Source organism: Dermacentor albipictus, chromosome 8, assembly GCF_038994185.2.
Source record: "Dermacentor albipictus isolate Rhodes 1998 colony chromosome 8, USDA_Dalb.pri_finalv2, whole genome shotgun sequence".
In the NCBI taxonomy this organism is placed as follows: Eukaryota; Metazoa; Arthropoda; class Arachnida; order Ixodida; family Ixodidae; genus Dermacentor; species Dermacentor albipictus.
Window position 1 is genome coordinate 59715084 of NC_091828.1, and position 22511 is coordinate 59737594.

Consider the following 22511-nt stretch of genomic DNA (forward strand, 5'->3'; position numbering starts at 1 on the left):
TAAAGGAATGGTGCGCTTAAGGTCATGTTTGTTGCTGTGTCGATTCTTACGAAAGTTATTTTTTGCGTAATTCAGTAGAGAACAGAATTCGCAACCGGCGCATCAGCAGGGGTAGTACAAACGGCTACAGGTATGAGCTGACGTGTTACAGCGTCAGTTATTGAGTCACATCAGGCGATGACGGAGGTCAAAGTGTAAGTATCGCTCCTCGGCCTACCGGCTAGGATCAAAGTGCGGCTAGCCATGCAGCTAGTTCGCCCGGCTTTTTCTACAGTTGCATCTTTGTAGAAGTGGGAGTCCCCGCAATTCCCCAAGCTTGCACCAGGACCAGGACATGGCCCTGGACCTACCTGAACCCACCTGGACCTAAGCTGCACTGCCTCCGGGATCGGCCCTCCCGGATCTGGCCTGAACCAAAGTTAGACGATCTCTGGGATTGGCCCACTTGGAGGATACCTTGGCTCCTGCTGTCCCGAGGCCCACGCCCCCGGGTCGCTGTAGGGCCACCCTTGGTGTCCCTGCCAGGCCGTGGATGGCCTCGGCATCCCCAGAGAGTTCATCGCGGCCTTCTACAAGCTTCCACGCCTACCGAGAAGCCAGCAGCTTCTGCTAAACCCCAGCTTCCCCAGGCAACCAGCCCCCTCCGAGCTCTGCTCATCAGTTCACAAGTCTTATAGGCAGTGCGAAAAGGCGATTAAGCCTGCCTCCTAAAAGTATGGCCTCATAACAAGTGCCTTCCCCACCCATGGAACATTGCTTTCTTTTCACGGTAGTAGATACAACCACATCCATAGACGAAATCATCGACAATACCGAAGTAGTAACAGGAACCGACGGTGTAATGTTCCTCCAACACCTGGGAGGCTTCAAGTTTCTCGTGTGCGTAAAGACAGCAGAACAAGCGACACAACTCCTCGTCCAAGGAAGTTTCTAGATCTCAGACAACGAAATACCAATCGAAATGGTAGAAATTCCGTGTCTTCCAGTGGACATCTTCTGCCTACCTCCGTACATTCCACATTAAGTGGTCACTGCGGCCTTACAACCGTTTGGCAATGTCCCTGGAATTATGTTCGCGGCAATGCACTCAAGGCAAGGCATCTTCAATGGTACCAGAATTGTCAAACTTCAGATAGCGAAGCCGGCTACAAACTTTCTGACCATCCAAGGGCACAGAGTGATGCTGGAATACCATGGCATGCGTCGCGTATGCGGCAAATGCAACGAAAAGGCCACGTCGCCTCAAACTGCACAACCCCCACACTGTGACAGCTGCCACAATTATGGCCACAGTAGCACGGACTGCCTAGGAATATGCCGTAGATGTGGACGGGAGTATTTCACAAAGGACGGCTTTCTACCCAGATTGTATGCGGCAGCAATGAGAACAAGTAAGCGAAAGGAAGCACCGCCTGCCATCTCCACGCGCCAGACGCAAGCGCAAACAAGACAGATGACTATCATTAAAAAAGCTGCATTACCAACAGGAAATCGGAACCTGAAAATAACGCTGTTAAATGATTTAGCAACAATGGGAACCAGCTCACCGCCAGCGGATTCCGGCATCGGCACAAGCCGAACAACAACAGAAACCGACAACTCGATCCCAAGCACAGTTTCAGCCGAGGAACCTGAAGAAATACAAAAAATTTCGCCAAATGATGAAGCAGAATCCTTGAGGACGCACACCAAGTTGTCCAAGGAAGTATCAAGCTACGATCCCCCAGCAAGGACATCAAAGAAGACACAACACGGCAATTTAACACGCAACATAGAAGTAGCGACGCACCCACTGCAACGACATGGACAACAGATTAAGACAACCGGCCACTAGACCGATGCTAAGCATCATTTATTTATTTATTCAAAATACCTTACAGGCCCGAAGAATGGGCATTGGGTAAGGAGGGGGGGGGGGAATTGACACAGTATAAAGAGCAAACAATTATACAAAATTATACAATTAAGAATGCTTTGTTAATAAAAACACAACGAAGAGTCAAGTTTACACAAAGTAAATAATTCTAAATAAAAAGAAAAAAAAAGCATACAAGAAGCAACACAGACAAGTTTTTTTTTAAATAAAAAATGAATGTTTATGTCGTGACGGAATTTTTCTTTGTTAGCTTCAGCTACCAGGATATCGGGAAGGTCGTTCCACAAGCGGATGACACGTGGAAGCGCAGATGAGTTAAAGGCGTCTGTTTTGCCGTAGATGCGCGTGAAAGAAAGATGATTATGCAATCTTCGTGAGGTGAATGGAGAAACTTGCAGAGCTATTGGAGATGGCCTCGGTCCGTGAACGTACTTGTGAAACAGCAATATAAGTGCTACATCACGACGAGTGGTCAAAGAAGGAATTGATAGATTGTTTTTAATTTGCGTTATACTTTCGTTCCAGTTGTAATTTTGTGAAATAAATCTAGCGGCTCTATTCTGAACTGATTCTAGCATTGTGGTTAAATAAATGTAATGAGGGGACCATACTGAAGAAGCAAATTCAAGTTTAGGGCGAACAAATGTAAGGTAGGCTAATTTGCGGATATTTGTCGGCGTCTTACGGAGGTTCCGGCGTAAATATCCCAAGGATCGGGAGGCATTTCCGCAGATATTGTTTATATGTGTAGTCCAGGAAAGGTTTGTTGTCAGGGTTACGATTAGGTATTTGTAAGAAGTAACTACAGACACAGGATTGTTATTAATATAGTATGGAAAGCTGGAAAGGAAATGTTTGCGAGTGAAAGACATTACTTTACATTTATCTGGATTAAGCGACATTAGCCAGGTCCTACACCAACTGCTAATAAGGTCAAGATCATATTGAATTTTTACGTGGTCATCAGTACTAGCAATTTCTCGGTAAACTATACAATCGTCAGCAAAGATCCGCACATGAGAAGAAATGTTATTCGGTAAGTCGTTAATATATATAAGGGAAAGAAGTGGACCGAGGACACTACCCTGTGGCACACCAGAAGACACGTAAGAGAGCGGGAAGGAAAAATTATTAACCACGGTGAACTGCTGCCGATTGGTAAGAAAGTTCCGAATCCAAGATAGCGTTAGTGAATCTAAGGACAACGAAGACAGCTTAGAAATTAGTCGGCAGTGAGCTACGCGATCAAAGGCTTTTGAAAAATCTAAAAACATGCAGTCAGTTTGCACGTTTTTGTCCAGATTAAAATGTAATTCAGTCGTGAACTCAAATAGTTGCGCGTCACACGATAAACTCTTTCTAAATCCATGCTGGTTTGTGAAAAAAAAGTTATTATTCTCTAAATGATTGTAAATATGGGAGGTGATTATATGCTCTAGCATCTTACAGCAGATGGAAGTAAGTGAAATGGGTCTGTAGTTTAGTGGTGAATTTCTATTGCCAGATTTAAAGATGGAAATGACCTTCGCGATTTTCCAGTCTTGGGGAAGCATTCCTGTCGATAGCAATTGTCAGAATATATGAGATAATATTTTACTCGAGACTGATATCATGTTTTTTAGTATTTTTGAGTTTATGTCGTCAATGCCTGCTGATGTGGACACTTTCAGATTATTTATAATGGATGCGATGCCGTCGACAGTAATGTCGATGGGCTGTAAGAAAGGGTAGTCAAGATCAGCTACCTCAGGCACGTTTGAGTCGTCTTCTATGGTGTATACTGATGAAAAGAATGAATTGAACGCGTTTGGACAGTCATAATCTGGAATGGGAATGTGGTAGTTATCATGCAAAATGACGTTTCCGTCCTGTCACTCCGGACATACTGATTACCAATTTTTTTTGTGTTACCTGTGAGCAGCGATGGCAAATCGTGCGAAAAGTACTTATCTCGGGCAGCGCGTACTCTGGAGCAGTAGCTTTTCAAGAAGTCGGTGTATTTTTTCCAAGATATTGGAGTGGACGCACGTTTTGCGGACGCGTACAATCGTTTCTTTTTATTTCTCAGTTGGTTAAGTGACTTAGTGAACCACGGATTGCGTTTATCATTTCTTATTTTAATTAACGGTGCATGTTGACTAACCAGTGTTATTAGCTTGTTTTTGAACAAATCCCAGTTATCTTGAACTGTTCGGTTACTGAAACGAGGAAGTAATACACTAACAAGAAATGTTTCAAGTTCAGCGTTAATAGCACTGTAGTTTCCTTTGTTATAGTCACGAATTATCTTAGTTGGGGTACCAGAAAAACGGGACGGTACTTTAAGGTTTAATTGCTTTAATTTATGGTCACTAAAACCATCTAAATATGTTATTTTTTCAACAGTATTAGGGACCGTTGTCAATACTAGATCTAGTATATTGGAATCACGGAATCATGACAGAACTTTCACACTTTGAACTTTGAACTTTGACAGAACCGTTGTCAATACTAAATCTAGTATATTGGAATTGGAATCATGACTGAACTTGTAGCCAAAACAACCGCCACCCCAAGGGAACACCAAAGAATCTACAAACATAGGAAGCAAAAAATTCAGTCAAGCCAGAACCATGACCAAACATTCCTTCAAGCCTCACGAGAAGGAAGATCGTCAAGTAACGGCGCTTCCACAGACATCGCAGACAGTATACGACAACCCTGCATCCAAGAATCAGTGACATCAAACCTCCCGGAGCTTCGACGTGAACGCTCGAGGTTCCAAAGGAGACCCAAGCCCGAATCGGCAAGCAGCAACCGCTACACGGCTAAAGCAAAGGCAGCCAGCAGCAAGAAACCTCGAGTAGAGTCGCCGAGCAACCTAGACTAAACGTCTGCGGGCGAAGTAAGCGATCGGGACATGCTCTAAACTCCTTAGAAACTGTTTTCTCCATACACATAGTCTAACACTTGTATACCTGTTAAGATCATCCTACCACCTCACATGCTAGTTCTGGTTGTATAGTTATACATTTCCTGCCATAATAGGGAAAGATTGACAGAACGGTACATCAGTAAACGCACAAGCCGAGCAAAACAGATGTTTCGTCAAGCACACTTTATTTCAGCTCTACTGTACCATCAACACTGCTTTGTACCACTTCAGCGAAGCCAACAAAATGTTTAAACGTCACCGAAAAGAAACACTAAATTTACCCCCACGCTAGCTTCCCTTCAACAGTGCCCTCTTGGCATATATTAACTTCTCACAACCAAATGCGCGCAGTTTATGCACATACACAACTGTGCCGCTGTGACGACCTAAACACCTTAACCTTATCGTTATCCTTATCTTAATAGCCTTATCCTTTTACTAATGAATATTACCATAATAAGGTCCCGAAAACACTTATTGGGGCGACACACCACATGTTCCATACGCCACACTTCCAATTATAACATCTGGCGACATAACCTACAAACGCAAACTGACCGACCGACCGAGTCCCAACTGCCACACCCTCCATTAAGACCAGAAGGGCAGTACACTTACCTAGCATAGGCAACTGGGGCCTTCACCCAGAGTGTCAGTGTGACTCTGCCCTAAGAAGCAGCGACCATTATCCGATATAACACTTGATGTAGGGGTGAAAATGTGCCACATTCACAAAATCAGGGTTTCAGGCTGGGACCATTTCCGTGATGCACTTGAGTCTGCAGAATGTGAAGGTGTTGGAGAATCGCTAGCAAGACGAATCCTTTGCACTCTGCATAGAATGACATGTGAACTAGAGCTTACTGGGGCAACATTCAGCCCTGACAAGCACCTGCTGCAACTTTGGGGTGAGCAAGCCAAGCTGCATACTGCATACTTAAATTGTGGCTGCACGCAACAAACCCTGATCATTGTTCTGCACAAGACTGAGCAGGCAAGATGTCATGCTAAGAAACTTGCCAGAGACTAATGGATGGACCACTGCACGTCGTTTGAACGTATAGGTCTCAGTAAGCGGCGACACATTCTCGGCTATAACAGAATAAATGAAATACTGTAATACTATTGAAAACACGCTACTCGATCTTCAGTGCACATCTGAGAAATTTGAGGAACAAGCTGCAGATGCCTTCTCCGACTACCTCACAGTGACTGACCGTCACCAGAGTTGTACGCACCTTAATGACCGCTTGCCAAAGAAGGAATGGAAAGCCTCTTTATGATGACAGGACCTGTTGCTGCTCTTGAGCATGTCAACCCTTAAAGCGCATGTGGCAAGGTCGGGAGTAATATTGCAGATGTCGAGGAATCTCGCCGAAACGAGGAAGCAAGCACTATTGCTTGTAATCAATGAAATCTGGAATATTGCAATTCCCCACAAAGTGGAAACACTTGGTCATGATGCCACTGCCGAAACCAGGCAAGAAACCTGACACCAGAGATAACCTTTGATCAGTCTCACTCACATTGACAGTGTGCAAATTGACTGAAGGAATGTGCCTCGCGAGGCTGAACCAGCATCTGGGAAAGACAAGACTACCACCTGTGCCAGATTGGTTTCTGGCCTGAGGTTGACATGTGCAACAATAGCCTCTTTCTGCATCAAAGCATTGCCAACACCAGCCGCTTCGAAAGAAAGATATATGGGTTCTTAGTAACCCTCGAACCAAGAAGGATGTTAAGCACAGTCTGCAATGAGGAGGTACTGGTGGCCTTTCGTGAAGAATGCCCAGGTATTAGGGTTTACAGTGTTGGCAAAGCCACCAAGTGTTTGAAATATGGAGTTACAGTAAACAGCCAAAGACGTTTACCAACTGCACAGGTGCAAATGCAGGTAAAACCCGGACCAGCACACTTGGTCGCAGGAGTGATTCGCTGATGAAGTAAGAAGGTGACTTACAGTTGGTGATAAGGTATACCGAATGCAGGTATGTGCAGTATGTGTATATACTGTTAGGCCGAAACAGGTGAATTTTCTCCAAAGCAAAATCAAAAGATCCTTCTTTTCAGGATGCCACTCATGTGGTTTAGGTAAGTGTGGACAGCGTTATATAAAGTTGCATAGGAGAAATGATACAACTAGATACAGCTGTTCGGCGTAATATTCTTTCTGGGCTAAATTCTTGCTCCTTGAACTCATTCGAGATCATTAACTCTAGCACCAAAGTAGTGGACCACTACCAGAACAAAGACATTTAGTATGCCCACCTGAATTCTTGTGCTTATGCTAGTCTTCTTTTTTACAGCAATAGCTGCTATGGGTTAACTCCCCTGGTTCTGATGTCTGCTGGTGTTGTCACTAGAATTCCCAAATTTCTTGCTATAATAAGCAAATAAAGTTCTCATTGTGTTGCGAGTATTCAAACATACAATGAAAAGATTGGCAGTCCACAATTCTACAGTTCAGCCACTATGCCGAAGGTACAGTCGTCGCGAATACTGATCCTGGAGAGCGCAATAAAGCCAACAAGTGCCATGATTGGCTAACACCTGCACAATGCTTGCGTACTGTATATACAGCTGGCGTCCACGCCTTCAAGTTGACCTTCCCACTTGCGAAAGCAGTCCTATGTTAAATTTTCGTCTTACATGTAATGACAGTGATTGGGTGCCTCTGCTTCATTAATCTTCTTCTAGTGCTTGCCTTCTCAGATTTACTGGATGGGACTGTTGGTGTCTTGTTCTCCTGAAGCACAGGGCGAGACCTAGAAATGGGTAGCCCAAATACAGATTTGAGAAAACCAAAACGAATTCGGCAGTAAGAAGCTAAAGGGTTGTTTTGGTGGAGACCAGTGGTCAAGTCCGGATATGAAAGAAGAGGAAGAAAAGCCGTCTTTCCACTTCAACACTGGGAGGCACAACTCCAACAAATAAATACGACTCGTACTTATTTTACTTCTTTAAAGGAGATTACTGACTTGCATTGGTAAGTGTTCGCTTCAACAAACACTGCATGCACCAAGCTTCCTGCGCATATTTCACCAGCTACTGCATCATCGTTTCGCATTATGAGTGAAACTGTAATTTTCTTTATGCCACAAGTTGCCCAATTTTGTGTTTTGCAGTAGGATGTTAGCAGTGCTATTAAGGCACTTAAATATTGGTGAATAGTACTCCAGAAAAATAAAAGTAAGAAAGCAATGGCTTGTCGTACGTAGACTACGCATACACTTGGTGCTCTTATGGTCATTTTTTTCTCTATCTGTAAACCATTCTAAACAAGAAAAGCTTATACAGAATTATTGTGCAAGGTCAGACCACAACTAAACCTGAGGTATCCTTGGTAAGCAAGATATATTTATTTGGTGACACTTTCTGCGGCTCTGGTATTAGGCTTTCTTTCCTGTTCAGCTGTGCAGGTTCATTAAGAAGTGACGAGACAGACTGACAGTTTTAATTGAATTGAACTGAATTGAATTGAATTTTATTCTACTTGAAACAAATACACAAGGAAGGAGCAGCCACAAAAAGCTACTGAGATTAGTAGCTTGACGAGGTGGCTGCCCCTTTACACAGCAGCAGCAGCAGTAGTTATGAAACAATTTTCGTACAAATGGCTGCTTTCATACATATGCACGGACAATGATTGCACAATGGAACATAACAATGGAACATAAGCATTTTGCAAAATACAAATCATTGAAAGACTTGGCGTAACCTTTCTTGGGTTGTTTTTTCTTGGTTTCAGACTCTGCACGTTGCATTTTAAGGCGTCTTTTTTGTGTTTTTCGCTTTTGTTTTTTTTATGGGTACGGCTTGTTAACATTTTTTGCACTATGTCAAATATGTGGCGCCATAGTGTTCTTGGACGAAGTCTTGGCCTTAAATTTTGTAGAATAGGATGTCTGTTTTTTGTGTCCGAGGCCATTTTACATTTGAGTGTGATTGTTGCATTTTGCTAAGTTTTGCCTGTGTCACCCAAGCTTAAAAGATTGCTACCCACTGCAGTTGGCATGACACAGGTGACATTTTTCTTCGATAAAATGAAGTCTGTCACTTATCCTATGCACTGGTTGTCTTTCTTCTTGAATTATAAGTTGTTGCCTATATTTACTCTTGCGTTGCATTTCAGATTAGGAATGACTATCATAGTTGACATCATTTAACCATATTGCACAAAATCTGGGTAATATGTACTTGCAATATATGGCCACCATAAATAGAATGAATAGAAGTTAATAGAGACTTTTAGCGTGTCCGCTTTTCCGGCAAACTGGGGCGATTTGGGCGGATTACCGGATGGTCGGGGGCGTAAACGTGAGCGGCCGGAGCGGTGAAGCTGCCTTGTGGTGTAGAGCTCAACCAGACAAACAGAGAGCTAAAATTGCAATACCCTCCCTTATCATGCTTCGCTGCTGGCACAAATTTCGGCAGCGGCGTAATTGTGTTCATAATTTCGCCGCTGTCGAAAACTTACACCCCAGCTAAGAAAAATGTAGTTAATGTAAGAAGAATGCGGCTCTTCGTTTAGGTGGTTGAGCTTTACGCCACCAGCTGGCGCCACCAATCTGGTCGCTCACGTTTACGCTCCCGACCCTCCGGTAATCCACCCAAACCGACCCAGTTTGCCGGAATAGCGGACACGCTAAAGGTCTCTAATACCTCAAGTATAGTACCTTTGCATGGTGGTGCAGCCATGAATTGTGGCTATAAGGTACCAGCACTGCAGGTAGCACTGCTTGTGCCAAATATACTTCAACTCTACTACTTTCAAACATCATTGCTTTTATCTGATTTAGAAAGCTCCAGTTCCTGTGAACAACACACTTCTGGTGGAAGAGTGGCTTGCACGTACAGTTGGGCCCAATGAAAAGCCAAATTTCTGCCCGTCTTCCTTTTATAAGCATATTAGTAAAGGCATCGTTTTTATAGTAGCCTGTTTGCCCAGTGTAGAAGGCGCTGCGGGGTGTCAGGATGTCGTGGATATCTTCAGCTTTGCAGGGGACACAGCATCTGGCTCATAATTTGTCAGAGGCCATTTCTTCGGGGCAAGTTGAGTTTACTCACTTGCAAAGGGAGAACCAAGCTTGTTGGGTATGATATAAACCGCCTGTCCACTCAGTGGCCTTCTTCATTTTGTGTGACATATGTGGTTATAGAGACTCTTGCTTTATGCACTTCTTGTCCAGCAGCAGTCTTTCCTTTTGAAACACTCAGGATAGCTTTCAGGAAGCTGGATATGAATAACACTGAAAAACCAGCAGATGTTGATTTTTGCACTTATCATGCGAAGCTTCATATAGTATGATGTGTGCGTAAATAAATGAGGGTGTTCTTCAAGGCTTTGCAGCACATGTCATCGGTTTGGAGCAACATGATGTACAGCACTTTTTTAATTGCATGCTATAGGTTCAGCAGGTGTGGCCATGGTTGAACAGCAGCACAAGGTCAAGAAAGCAGATATCTATGAGCAGCTCCCTGGTAAAGGAGACGCTGGGAAAAGTAGTGGGAAGGCTGTTGAACATCTGGTTGACCCAGTTGCAGGCTTCATCAGGCAAAGTGTAATAAAGAGAAGGAAGTCACAAACACATCAGAAGGTTTTTACATATTGACACTGTGCTAAGGTTCTCAGGCAGGTCTCTGTCATAACACATCAACATGTCTTAGTGCGCAGGCTATGCACGACCAACTACATATGCCTTCTGTTCGGACAAAGAACTGCTCATTGTAACGAGGGTGGAGTGAACAAAAAAATAGCAGCTCCATTAATCTGATTTCACTGGTATCAACAGTGCTTTGTGAGTGTGCGTCGACATACTTCCCAATTCCTTCTTGGATGACACTAGCAAGGACCAGCTTGAGGCAAGGGGTAATAGACGTCTTTACAAGATAAAGATGCATGTGTGCATGGAGAGGACATTGCCTCCAAAAAGTAGGCACTTCACAGCGGCGAAAGTGGGCAAAGACGAGCTTCTTTGCTACTAAGCACCCCGTACTGTTGCCATGTAATGATCTCTGAAACAATCCTCCTGAAAAAGGAAATCATCTTTGCGTATCCATAAAGAGGGCGAACAGGCAAAGCCCTTCCAGCAATGCTGCCAGCTTCAAAAGGCCCACTTTGCACCTCCTGAATGCTTCCTTCTTAGATTTGCTGGGTGCAAGCACTCTACTGTCCAAAAGTTGTCATTAAGAGCACTGATGGTTTGGTGGCAATACAATTCAGAAGCGATTGCAGCAAACCTTCGTTCCTCGTTGGTCTGGAGGCTCACGGTGCTCATGAAGCGACACCATGAGACAAGCAAGATGACTGGATGCCTTAAAACTTTTGTTCGTTTATTACACTGTTCTGTCTGTAACAACGATAAGACCTGAAAGCAACAAGGTCAAGTTCGGCACTCGCTTTGTTTCTGTGGAGGATTCATAATAAAAAGCACAAAACCAGAAAACTCACAGGAAAGGATAAAGCACCATTTAACACTTAGTATTGCTGCAGCCCACCCCCTTCTTTTATTTTGTCTAGTCGTGCTACATTTTTTTTGCCATAGATAGACATGAACTCCTGTGCCCAGCTTACTGCAGAGAACATTAGTTGATGTTGCCAATCAGTTTTCGATTTTATGTACATTATGTGCTGGCTCAAAGTGTCGAAACACTGCAATGGAAGCTTCTAGTAGAAAAGGTGCCTGGAAGAACGAAAAAAAGAAGTTGTGCTGCAACCAACTTGGCAACATGTCTCCTTAATAAAAATTGTGCTTCCATATCAACTTCACCCCTCCAGTTTAGAGTAAAGTACCAGTGCACTTATGAACAACGAATCAATTCTCACACAGCATGTGCAGTCCAGCCAAAAGCATGGGCATGAATCCGCGTTGTACTCCTGCATTGAAGGTGAATAATGCGTTCCATAATGGTAAATGTGCCTTGTAAGCTTCCCTGCAATATGAATTTGTAATGTACAAAGAATTGTCAGTGAAGCTTACCACGAGCAGATGCCCTTGCAGATTATGTCACAATTGGAAATAATGAGCGCAATGTAAATTGATGTGCCCTTGCCACTCTTAGTATGCTTTACTGCCCGACGCTTATTTCATCCCCTGTATTGCGGTGTAGCAAGCTACAAAAGAAAGGATACATAACTGGGCTTTTTAAGATTACCTTTCGCGCAAATACCGATGTTTCGCGGTGAAGTTTAAGCAATGTACTGCGGTGAAGCATACTAAAAGTGGGAAGGGGCCACTGTCAGTGCACATAATAAGAGTCCTTTAATTATACACTCGCGCACCCGCCGCCTCTCAGGTCACCTAAGTGGACATACTATGCTAAGTGATAGCGACCCCCTCCCACTTTTAGTACGCTTCGCCGCGTAACTAAAATGTACTGCGGCGAAGAAGTAGTACATTTGTATTGAGTGAATAAACAAGTGGTTTTTACAAGAATAATAAATACTGCTAAATAAAAGGTTAACCAAGTGAAACAAATATTTAACCAGGCTAAAGCTAGCTTTCGCTTTGCATATCCGGGGCTAGCTGAGCAAGCCGCCGGCAATTTTTTTTTCTCGCACAATTTGCCCGCCAGCGCGGTCACCTGCATTCCAAGGCGTCCTCTTCAGAAGCGTCTCCCGGTTGTTGCAGACGCAGTTCTCTGGTTGCTTGCGTTTTCCCCGGGTTCCTTGCCCTGGCACGCTCTCGCCTGCGTTCTTTATGCGTCTTCGCAGTTTCGGTAAGGCCAACCCGAACGCGCCTAGCGTCTCAACGTGGTCGCTTGCTCGTGAGAAATTGAAAACGGCATTCTGTGTCGTTTGTTCATGCATCCATCCGTGGCGTAATTGTTTCAGTGTCGGGCATCTGTTCGAATCCTGACATCAGATAATCTTTAGAGCGTTTATTTGATTATATATTTGAACAGTACTCTGTTTTGGAGGAGTTAAAGAAGCCATTCGAAGCCAGAAGGACCAATTTTATCGAATCAATCTGCTTACCATAACTCCCTACTGGCTGACAAAAATTATGCAGAAACTCCACCGGAGTTGTCTAAGCTTAAGCAAACCGCCCAATTTCACCTGACCCACCCACCAATTTCAAGCTGACTCACCACAACACTTCCAGCTGACCCACCCCAAATTTGAAGTTGCCTCACCCCTAAATTTGAAGTTGGCCCACGTCCAATTTTAGTTGGCCCACCCCTTAATTTTAAGTTGTCCCAGTCCCACGTCTCTTAGGCGATAGCTAAGGACAGCTGGGAATTTTCGGGGGACACGCACGAAACGGAAGGACGAACGGAATCTAGCACCAAATTACCTTTGGCTTAACCTAGCCAAAGAAAGGCGGCGGGAGAAACTCGTTTTCACCCCACCGCGTCGAAGGCGCTCAATGCCCGCTGTGGCTCCCTGGCCGTCGCTACATTAGCCGCTTGAGAGCTGTAATTATCCGTGGCTCTCCTCAGAAGCATTGCAGAAACTCCAGCGCTTCCCTTTCTACTAACGTGTGAAGCCAGAGAGGATGCAGATAGAACTGTAGATAGGAGAAGAGGAGAGGGAGGAGAAGAGGCAGTTACATACAAGAGAGGGGCGAGGTGACGTGAGAAGGCAGGGAAACCCCAGTACTATACGACAGCGGTTGCGGGGAAACAGGATAAGCTTAAGTTCAACGCACGGTACAGTACATTGCTGCTATTTGGGAAAATTAAACGCCATGCAAATTTGTCAAGCGGGCAACATACGCAGGTTGCGCAGAAGCAGAGCGGGATTAATTATAGCGCACCGCAGAGTCCAGGAGACACTACGGAAACGGTCAACGGTCAAATCAACACTTCTGTGCCCGCCGCTTTAAAGCTTTGCGGCTATGGCATTGCTAGAGATCATGGATTTTATCCCCATCGCGGCAGCCGCATCTCGACGGGGACGAAATCGAAGATACACGTGCCCTTAGATTTTGGGACAGATTACTTAGATTTTGACACGTTAAAGAACATCAAGGAGTTATAATAATTCCGGAGTCCGCCACTACGGCGTGTTTCATAATCCGAGTGTCGTTTTCGCACATACAGCCCCACAATCCAATTCAAGTGTAACACTTCTGCCCCAGTGCGATGCACCATGTGAGGTAATGACAACGCTCAACCCTCTCAGAGGTTGTAAAATGTGGCACCCAACAACGCCTCGAGCAAACACCTCTTCCTGCGTGTCCGGTGAACTACGCAGACAAACAGCGGTGGTGCACGCAAGGTAACGTTTAACATCAACTCACCACTCTCGTTTTAGACTAAACGTTGAAGAAATTGAGCTTTAGCCTTAACATCACGGCTAATTATCCTCAATCAAAGCATCCAGCACGGAAAGCTTCGCTTACATAGATTGCCTCAGTGCCTGGGATCTGCATCCTTTTTATTATTATTTTACTTTTTTTCTTCCATTTGAAGATAAGATGTGGTATTCCTTCGCTATTGAACAATTACTTTATGCTAGACTAATTTGCCTTTACTTCGCAGTGATATTCTTTAAACCAAATTATGCGTCAAAGCCTGGTGGAATACTCCCATACGGCACTCAGGTGATATAATCGTTACGGCGCTAACGACGTGACAAGTGTAATCATTCATCAAGTGCTCCTCCCCGAAAGACTGTCTCACCTCTATCGAACTTTGAAATCGCCTGAAGTATTGTCCAAGCTGCACTTTTTGAAAATATTTGCCGATTGGATTATTGGCTCAGTGCGATTCATTAGAAGTGGTGAAAAGCACGCTTCCTTTGACATTTCAAGATTAATTATATTTCTCTCCTTCCTTTGTGTGTGTGACATAGGCACACACTCCTACAGCAAACAATATGGGTTCGACGCCGTGGTCTGCAATGACCGTGTCTGTTCCTGACGTCACACAGCTGCTCAAAGGAGCACACTTTCTATTAATGCATTGTACGCTGCAAGTAGCAAGCGTCCTAGCTGTGCTGGACAACGGTGCTGAATAGCTGTGCTGAACAACGGAGGCGAGTGTGGTGTATTTCGTGAACGTCTCGTAGCATTGCACGGCAAGGCCTGGCCATACTTTCAACAAATCCTATATTCTGTAAGCATACGGCCATGATTCAGTGGTGGGTCATGTTAGCAGTTGTGTTAACTTTAGCTGGGTGTGGTAGTTACGAAGAACGACTGAAATGGTGCGGCACACGGCTCAGTAAGTATGCGGGCTGGTTTTCGCAAGCATTACGCTAACTCTATTATGATATTTGTATTGTTGTTTAAGGTCATAGAAAAATTGTGGGTTTTCATTGCTCTATAGTAAAGATCATCGCAGCCTCGAGAAAATGTTAACGCAGCATTTAGGCGAGTCAACTTCACTGACTGCTGATCTTCTTATATGCCTATAATATTCGCTGTGATATAGAGCTCTGCAAGACTCGCCGTGGTGGCTGAGTGGCTATGACGTCATGTCTCTTGGTACGAGATGACGGGTTCGAACACCTGCCGCAACGGCCTCATTCTAACTTGGTTGGAATGCAAAAAAAAGGAAACGCTTGTGTTACGTAGGCTTTAGGAGCAGGCTAAGGAATCAGAGATGGTCAAAATTAATCGGCAAGTCCAATTTAGAGCAACAGAACATTAAGCTCCATAATTTAGTTCTTTATAGTTACATACAGCAATAAAACATCAGCGTTTCTGGTCTACAACGGAAATGCCTTGCCGATGACTTATTATGGAAGTCTGTTTTTAGAGCGCAGCTCTTAGGCGCACGTTTCCCCGTTGAGCGTCGGCGTGCCTCGTTCTCCCTCGGCGTGAGTGAGTGAACGAGCACAGCCAACGATGAAAGAGCGAACGCGGAGCGCAGTCTTACATGAAAGACGGCGAGAGCGAAGAGAGCGCGAGAAAGAAAGCAGAGGGAGCCACGTTGAAGCAACACCAAATGGCGTTCCCGTCCGCGCATCCGCGGCAACGTTGACACCGGCCATGCGGGGTAATGAAAAATAAAGAACCGGAAAGCTCGCGTTCAACCGTATCGTTCGCCGCAAGCGTTTCCCGGTAAGGATTACGGTTGCATAGGTTGCCGTTACCGGGAAGCGGCAACTTTGTGGCCGGTCTATATATAGCGCCGCACGTCGGGGCTCTGCCACTCGGTGCGGCGATCGGTGCGGTGCCGAAATATATCGCTGACATAAAAGCACGTATAGAGCAGTGCTCAAATTTCGCATTAGGGAGTATCGTAATTGTAGGTGAGTTTTTTGTTATGTCTGTTCAAATTAGAACGAACTGTGTAGTAGCAACGCGGAAATTTCTGCGCTCAATTGACTTTGTTCAGATCCGAGGGACTTCGCTCGTGCTATGCGAGCGGCAACGGACATAATGCTGTCGTGCAAGGACTACATCATGAAGATGGACCTAAGCCCACTAATTCTCAAGGTGAGCACACCACTAACCTTTGGGAACTTCGCCAAGTTTGCGATATGCCCATGTGTCCGTTCGTATGTAACCTATTTCACCCTAGCTTGGGTCACTGGGTGCTACACGGTCTAAATGGTAGAGGGTCGAGCTGCTGTGCTGAGGGAACCGGGTTCGAAAACGAACACCTGACCAAGTTGGATCGCTAGGTGTGAGACATGGGTTGCGGGCCTCCCACCAATGGTTATACCGCTTGGATACCAACTAGGGTCATTGGTTGAGCCAATGGGCCGCTTTGCGCAGCTTTTCAATGACAAAAAAGAAAAACCTTTGAAATTTCTGCGGTGCAAGGCGGACTCGAACGCGCGTCATGTACGTTCCTAAACGCGCTCAAAGTGATATCGCGCAGGGGCTGCTAGAAGGCGCAACGTGTCCACAGGAAGGCACGAGATAACAGCCCAGCTGCAGTATATACACCTTATATACGAGGCATTTTGGCAGTGCTTTGATAAGGTGTGTCGCCACATTACTTCGATGCTAATTACATTAACGTGGCCAGTCATCAAGCGGTTGTTGCTGCTGGATCATTTACTGACAACCTTGTGCTTGCTGACGTCAGCGCCTACGAGCAGACGACGGCGACTGAGGAGCGGTCGTTTGCCAAACAGTCGTTACGCGCCAACGCTCACTGTCGCATGGGCCAACCTTCGACCCGCAGGTATAATATTAATGCATGCAGACACTTTATTAGAAAAGCGCCCGGCATTTCAACGGTTTCGTCGGTTTTGTTCAATTGCTTATATTTAAGCTTGACGGAAGTTTTTGCATTCCACCAACCCAAACTACCGTCGGCACTTGAGGATGTAGGCTCCGAAGGGTATAGGCTACGCCCTCATCGTACCGAGCTGCCCTCCAACGTAAGCAGTTGATTTTAGATTTCGATACTTTGCTTTTTTATCATTTTATATGAGCAAATTCACGTACCACATATGGCGCAGGAAGACATAAGCAACTTATAAGAACAAGTTATTCTACAATGTTAAAAAGAGTGCCGTAGTTGTACTTTAACCATGCACGAACGACTGCGTGGACGTTGTGCTCTGCCAAGCTTTGCAGCCACAGGGCCGCTGTGAGAGCCTGCCACCCACACGAGAATAGTACTAGCAGAGCAGCGTGAAACAGTAGCGTTGGTGTGCCTCCACATAGAAGTTCGTCATATAAAGTACTCAAAGCTAGACCTTCCTTCTTGCGGTGCTACAACGTTATTCCCCGTTTATTATCTATGATAAACCTATATACGGCATGTCTACGATGCGCATCTGCAGCATATCAAACAGAAACGAGATATTTCTACGTCATTTGGAATAGCTGGTGCACCTTCCAAGCGGCGGTGATGACTGAAAATCTGTCAATGAGTAAACGATGATTTCTCGCCTGCAAAGGCTGTATTTTTGCTGACAGCGATGCCTTGGAAACTGGGAGCACCGATCAATTACCTCGTCTTGCTTTAGTACATGAATTCACTGTGCATTTACTCTAGACAAACATAATAACACAATTAATCTCTACAGAAAACTTCCACACAGAAGACCCATTACAGTATTTTAGCAGGTGTGTTGTGCATTCAGGATAAAGGAACTGACAACCGGCCAGAGCGTGTTGTGAGTGGAAATGAAAAGACCGTAGTTGATATAGAATTGGGCATGCTGTTCGCGATTGAAGCAGCAAATAAATTTGATATTGGCACGGAAAGCCGCAAAATATGGTAAGTGGCGTGAACGGTTGTGAAGCCTTAGTACTTCGGATGAAGAATACCAGGTTACTGTACGTAAGCAAGCTGTTATTAGGTATCGCATACTTATCCTTTACATTGCAGTTCTCATATTATTACACGCTTGCCCTTCATTCTATACGTATTACGAAGTAAAAAAAATGACGACGCTGACTTGTGGGAACGAGTCAGCGTGGTAACGAGGGGAGCGGCAGGGACAGTTACCGCACATGAGTGCTGTTGCACACGTACGCGCGTGAGCTTGCGAGCGAGTACCCGCAGTTATGTGGTCCCTGTGAGGTACGAAATGCCATCGACTATAATCGCGCCGTGGTTGGGTGCAAGCAATGCACAAAGAGCACTACTGGCACATCCTATCACTTAGCTTGCCCTGGCTAAAAAAAGAAAAAGCCCAGCGAATGCAGCCACCAAAAGCATTGCCTTCTAGGTTTGTTTCTGTTACTTTGACGGAGCCGTCGCTGGGGCGCAGATTTGGACACCACCCATTATTGCAGAAATAAATGAACACTTCAGAAAACATGAACAGCAGGAACGTCAGATTGATAAACAAAACAACGCACGAGGTCGCGGGATTGGATCCCGGCCACGGCGGCCGCATTTTGATGGATGCGAAATGTTAAAACACTCCTGTGCACGTTAAGGAACCCCTAGTGGTCCAAGTTATGCGGCGTGCCTCATCCTCAAATCGAGGTTTTGGTGCGCACAACCTCATAATATTTTTTGAATGATCCCTTCGAATGATCTATTCGCTCAGTGCTACGTGCTACTAGGAAGAATAAAGCATGTGAAAAGGAAACAAGAACGTGACCTGTGTTTAATGGACTCATCTGTATCAACAACCACTGTAGAAGACGGATATGCGAAGCGCGTCAAGACTGAAATAATCGAGCCACACAAAGACTATAGGCTACGAAGCTCTTCCAAAGAGTAAAGTTTCCACGCCTTAAGCATTGCCAGTATAGAAACATCTATTTCAGAATAACGATAGTTCACCTGCTCAACCTGGAAAGTTATTTTCAAAAACCATGGTGAAAGCAATGCAACGTCAGCATCTGCGGGACTGACATTTTACGTTTCGTTTCTTTTTGTTTAATTTCTGGAAACAGTTTATGCTACAGGGTACAGAAAAAAACTACTTTAAGTATTGCAAAAACCACCAATGACGATGTGATATACAATGGATGCTGTGACACAGTTACTAGCGCAAACAAGACGAATGGAAAAAAAGTTGGGACAGAACTAGTGCTCTGTCCCGTCCCAACCTCTCTTTGTCTAGCCTCGTTCGCGCTAGTAACCATGTCACAGCTACTGCATCAACATCAACTTGTCCAACTTTCTTCGTTGACATACAATACTTTTGATTAGTATAGCAACACCACTAAATAATATAGTATTACTAAATCTTATATAAAAATATCGAATAAATGACCAATGTGAAATTACAGAAATTTTACACATAACAGTGCAGATGTGACCACAGTTTGCGGCTTGAAATGCAGAACTTTTATGCGCAGGAAATACAAGTATTACATTGAAGTTAAGCGCATGTGTTAATGGCGCCTTTTGTGTGTAATGTCTCCAGTAGGTTAGTAGTTAAGTGGTATGCGCTGTAATTGTCTCCCACTCACCTATGAAAGTGATAATCGCGTATCTTTATAGAAAACTTAATGAACTTTTATTAATTTATGATACTTCGTATGTATAAAGGATGTTTGTCAACATCCCACAGTGTCCTTTGCGGCATCCTGTTCTAGGTGCGGAACTTTGTGAGTCTTTGTGCTTTTTGTAGTTCGGGAACTTCAGCCCTTTTCAGGTACGATTTTGTTAGCATTGTAACGAGTAGACAGTGCGGCGTAAATGCGCCAAGATTTGCTGCAACCTAATTCTTTTTTTGTACGCGCGTTCATAAGTATGGCGCCGGCAGTATGGCGCAGCTAAGGTGTAATGAAAGACCGCTCTTACAAAAATGCGTGTTTTTTTTTCTGGGCCACGCTCGCGGCCTGTGCTACAAAGAACTCGCAACCTCCTCTTATTGGAAACTAACAGAACTGCGGTCTAGCTGCTACAGGTTGATCGTGATGTTTCAGGCGCCAAGCAGAAACCGAAAATAACAGGACAGGAAGTGATTGCTGGAAATGATTGATTGCACTTTGTATTCCATTCTGTGCCCTAAACCATGCGAACACGTGACATGACCTCATGATTTTCGTCAATTGATCGTATCTACGATAACTAACTACGATCTTGTGTGTCTTATGTGGCTTATTTTGTGCGTTCTCTTCTACATTTTTGTGAGATGACTTCCATCTCAAATTTGTTTTATCTGGTTTCTGTTGTGGACTCCTATAGTGCAGTTCAGCCATTTGACACTGACTTTTTCTTTCTTGCTATCTTCCTTTTGTCCAGGGCCGGCTTGTTAGTTATTCTTTATTTGGTCTATGTGAAAATAAGCAGCTGGAGCCTTGCAGCCGCGTCAACATCTCCTAAATACCATGCTTTTTTATTAAATAAGGACGCGATTGTCCATTTTCTTTCTTATGTGTTCTGCTTGGAGCCTAATGACGTCACAAGTGAGCTGACCCAATTGGCCCTAACTGTTTGCGGTTTCCAGCATCTGCCTCGGGTATTGCTGCAAAGTGGACGTATTTCGTCTTTCACGCAGGAACGCCGATGGCTGTGCATCGCAGTTCGCATCTGCTACGCTCACGCGAGCTACCACAACAGTGTAAGCTCGCACAGCTATAATACCGAACCATGTATAGCGGCCCAGTGACTTGCGCTATCGTGAATTTTTTCAGACCATCAATCAACTTCGGAGATCGTTCTTGGACTGCACGGAGAAATCGCTCTATATGTTGGAAGCCGTGAGTCCGGTACGTACGCAGGCAGATAACAAAGACGAAAATATTGGAGAAACAGCATACTCGTCGTCAAAGACTGCAGTGCTGACTTAGGTATGCAGGGTCTTGAAAGTTAAACTGGCTCTAATTTTGATAAAAGCGCGGGGCTATGTACGCAAAATCTGCTTGCACAAATTGGCTATGTGCTTTGGCGGGCACAGTTTCAGTGAGCAAATAAAATAACCACGCGCATAAATAAAGGAACACTTTATTAACTTTTTTTTGACATCACGATTTTGATATATGTTAGATGTATATATTTGAAGCATCAAGCAAATTCTTTCACACGACAATTTTACTTTGTTTAAAGGGGTTCTGAAACACCCTTGGGCTTGGTGACAAAACATCGTTCGCGGTTAATGCACGCTGGTGTGAACATCTCAGCCAAATGTTTTACAGGCACGCGCGGCACGTGGAGCTCGCAAGCGGAACACGAAGTCCCATTTCTCTCAGACGCTCTCTTTGCAACTGAAGCCTCTGCTTCTAACTCTGTTCTCAACGCTTTATGTCGTAATGTAGCAGATTCCCATGCATGGCTGCCTTTTGCCAATGGCTGACATCAGACAAGTATGAGGTGTTTGAATCAGAGTGTTTCTTCCTACTGTTATCGTGCGCATTTATGGACGAAGTTTAATAAACATGCTTAAGTAAGAGAAAATCTTTTTTCGAATTTCGACAGCAATTACGGACTTCCGGTAGAAGTCGACTGTCGTCTGTTCATACACGGCCGCTCTCCGTAGGAATTAAACTTCGGCCACCCTTCTTACTGGCGCCGTAGCCGTAGGATCTCGCTAATTTCGACTAGTGCTCAACACTCAACCAACCTGGAACCACGCGAAACTCAAGGTCAGACAACACTCAAGGTCAGGTCGCGCTCACTCCTGCCTGTACCTGGTTAGATGCTTTGGCAGACGAACTGATATCGCTTCAAAAATGCGGAAGTTGCATGTGGTTACTGTCCGTCTGTCAAGCTGGTGCAGGTTAAACCCCGTCCGCACCACGTAGCACGGCCAGACTGGAGGATATGGGGATATTACTGAGGATATTACTGTAGTCACTGTGTAATCACGCGTGATATTTGAAGTGAAATAAACACGTATTTTAGCGGGCGTATTCAGGCATTTCGTGCTACTCTGACGAGGACTATATCGAAGTTAAAACATGGAAATAAGCAGTATAACACAGTTATTTCGTTGATGTGGCCGGGGATCGCTGATTATTAAAAAAAAACCCGCTCCGGCCGTCGAACGAAGTTACTAAAGTGTATATATATATATATATATATATATATATATATATATATATATATATATATATATATATATATATATATATATATATATATATATATATATATATATATAAGTCAACAAACAAAAACACCAAGGGGCAATTGCTGGAACTTCATTGCAATCAATCAATGATAAATTAATGAAAATGAAAGTGTGTGATGAAAAGAGCAACTGGCTGCAGGTGGGATACGAATACTTACCTACCAATATATATATTGTACTGTAAAATAGGCAGCAGTGGGGCTGTGGCTAGGAGAGAGACAACGATGACGACAAAGAACAACCTTGTTTCGGTGCTCGGACGGCTACACTACCTCTCGCTGCTCCAACGTTCTAGTCGCGAACGCTTACTGCTCAAAGTGCTTCGC